Genomic DNA, 3,144 nt, shown 5'->3' with positions numbered 1-3,144 from the left:
GTATTTCCATTGAATAATTCTTAAGGTAAAGAAAAAAAATGTGTTTTTGATTATAGTATTATATATGATGCTATCAAAGATGATTATTGAACCGATTTTTTCTTCATTATTTATGGCAGAATTTTGAGAGCAAAGTAAAAAGATAAAAAGAAAGCAAACATGTACGAAGCTAAGGAAAAGAAGAAATGCATTACTTTACTCTTGAGAGGCGTGATTGTATTTTTTGTTTGTCTGAAGTAACACAAGAATTTCTTTGGTCCATACTGAACTTCATGGACATAAAAAAGCTGTTGTATCATAGATCTTGATGATTAGCTCTCGGCTTGTTGGTAAGGTGAGAACTTCAAGGCGGCCTACGGCAGTGGCGGAGCCACCTTTGATCCAGGAGGTTCATCCGAATGAACCCCTTCGATGGAAAATTATACTATTTTTACACGTCAAAAAATATTTTTTATGTATATATAGTAGATGTTGAACCTTCACGGGCCTTCAACAGACCTAAATTTTGTTTTTTCTTGTTCCAATAACAGCAAAGCAAGACAAAGAGTGGGAAAAGAAATATTGGTCCTGTTTAATTTGTCTCTAAAGTATGATTCTATTTGTGGATTTCAAATTACTAGAAATGAAGAATGCTTCGAAGACTATATTTAGCTAATTAAAGATAAAAACCAAAGCCATAAAGAATCTGTTAAAGTTGGCTTTAACTTTTTCTTACCTCAGTTGATCTTTGTATCTATTACACTATTCAACCCCACACAAAAAATGTACCTATCACAGTAAGCTAGTTTGGTTGTGAACAGGTTATTTTGAAATTAGTTATCCCAAGATTGTTATTCCATCCTTAATGTTGTACGAATCTCGACAGATGTTTTCCGATGATTTTATCCAACCAAACATAAGATAAACCCATCCTAAAACTAATCTCAGTATTAATCATCCCTTATTCCTCGTACCAAACAAGAAAGTGAAGCTCGTGATTTTCAAGCATGCTGACATGGAAAATTTAAGATCACACGATTAAAGTCTCTTGCTGGCAACATTCCTTTTCTTCTTTTCCTTCCTATACTTCCTTTGTTCAAAAAAGAATGACCTACTTTTCTTTTTAGTTTGTTTCAAAATGAACGACCTCTTTCCTTTTTTGGCAACACTTTAATTTAAACTTTCCATGTGGAAAATTTAAGACCACACGATTAAAGGACATTTTGGTATATTTGGCGTAACTTTAATTTAAGACCACAAGATGGAAAAGTCATCTTTATTTTCTTAAACCGTGCTAAGTCAGATCATTCTTTTTGAAAGAGCGGGAGTGTAAAATAGGGAAAAATCTTTCTTCACTCATTTCTCAAGAATAAAGGAATTGTAAAAGTATCATTTATACATTTGCTTTGTCAATTAAATAGTTGAAAAAAGAAAGATTGTCTAAAGTACTTATATTAAAATAAAAGGAATCATTCTTCTCCCATCTGCACAAGAATGAAGAGGCACCACAACAACTGCTAAAAACTTATTAAAGATTTTCCTGGAATTCTGCTTTAATAAAGACAGAGTTACTAAAAAGGCAGCCTGATGCACTAAAGCTTCCGTTATGCGCAAGGTTCGAGGATGGGCCCGGCCACAAGGATCTACTGGATGCATGAAGTAGTATTACCCATAGGTATGAGACATGACATGATGTGCATGATTATCCATAAAGTACTTATATTAATCTTTTGTTTCCTATTTTATCTCTCATATGCTTTTTACATATATAGATTCCTATTGTACTTCTGAAAGAAATAGAAAGTTTGAAAATCATCTCTTCTTATGATCGATGCTACAAGCTCAGTCAGCAGAAGGAACTTTTCAGTGGACACTTTTGCATATTAGATAAATGGTAACAGTTTTTCATTTTCATTACTTGACTGGGGAAGCTTTATTGTTCATCTTCATCAGTCCATCGATTAGTTTCCAAATTTGAACACATGAGAAGAAAGAAGAAACTACTTGGTCCCCTTTTCCATGTCAGCATGATTGAAATTCACGAGCTTCACTTTCTCGTTTGGTACGAGGAATAAGGGATGATTAATACTGAGATTAATTTTAGGATGAGTTTATCCTACGTTTGGTTGGATAAAATCGTATGACAACATCTCTCGGGATTCGTCCAACATTGAGGATGGAATAACAATCTTGGGATAACTAATCTCAAGATAACCTGTTCGCAGCCAAACTAGCTCACTGTGGTAGGTACATTTTTGTGTGGGGTTGAATACTTGAAGTGTGTAATAGATACAAAGATCAATTGAGGTAAGAAAAAGTTAAAGCCAACTTTAAGAGATTCTTTATGTCTTTGGTATTTATGTTTAATTAGCTAAATATAGTCTTTGAAGCATTCTTCATTTCTAGTAATTTGAAATCCATAAATAGAATCATACAAAAAATTTGTTACTAGGTGTGCATATATTCATATGAACTATGACAATTTTGGGCTCATAGGGCTTTCGTGTAGTAGTAGCGCACAACTTGGGAAGCTCACTTTTGGATGGTGTGCAGCTGATGCTCGAGGATTTTGGTGTCAGTTGAAGTCGTTATAATGTATACATATTGAATATAGTGCACAAGTTATGGAACAAGAAAAAAAAAATTTAGATTTGTTGAAGGCTATGCCACCCGTAGGCCAGTGACGGAGCCAAGATTTTCATTGAGGGGATTCAGAAGTAAACATACGGACTAGTCGAAGGGGTTCAACATCTACTATATATACATAAAAAATATTTTTGACTATGTAAAAATAGTATAATTTTCCGTCGAAGGTGGTTATTCGGATGAACCCCCTGGATCAAAGGTGGCTCCGCCACTGCCGTAGGCCGCCTTGAAGTTCTCACCTTACCAACAAGCCGAGAGCTAATCATCAAGCTCTATGATACACAACTTTTTTATGTCAAAGAGATTCTTTTGTTACTTCAGAAAAACAAAAAATACAATCATGTCTCTAGAATAAAGTATTGCATTTCTTCTTTTCCTTAGCTTCCTATATGTTTGCCTTCAGTTTTACTTATTCTATTTGCCTTCTTTTTAACTTTTTACTTTGCTCTCAAAATTCTGCTATATATAATGAAGAAAAAATCAGTTTAATAATCATCTTTGAGAGCATTATATATAATA

This window comes from Capsicum annuum, chromosome 1 (assembly GCF_002878395.1).
Source record: "Capsicum annuum cultivar UCD-10X-F1 chromosome 1, UCD10Xv1.1, whole genome shotgun sequence".
Taxonomy (NCBI): Eukaryota; Viridiplantae; Streptophyta; class Magnoliopsida; order Solanales; family Solanaceae; genus Capsicum; species Capsicum annuum.
This window is presented reverse-complemented; position numbering follows the sequence as displayed.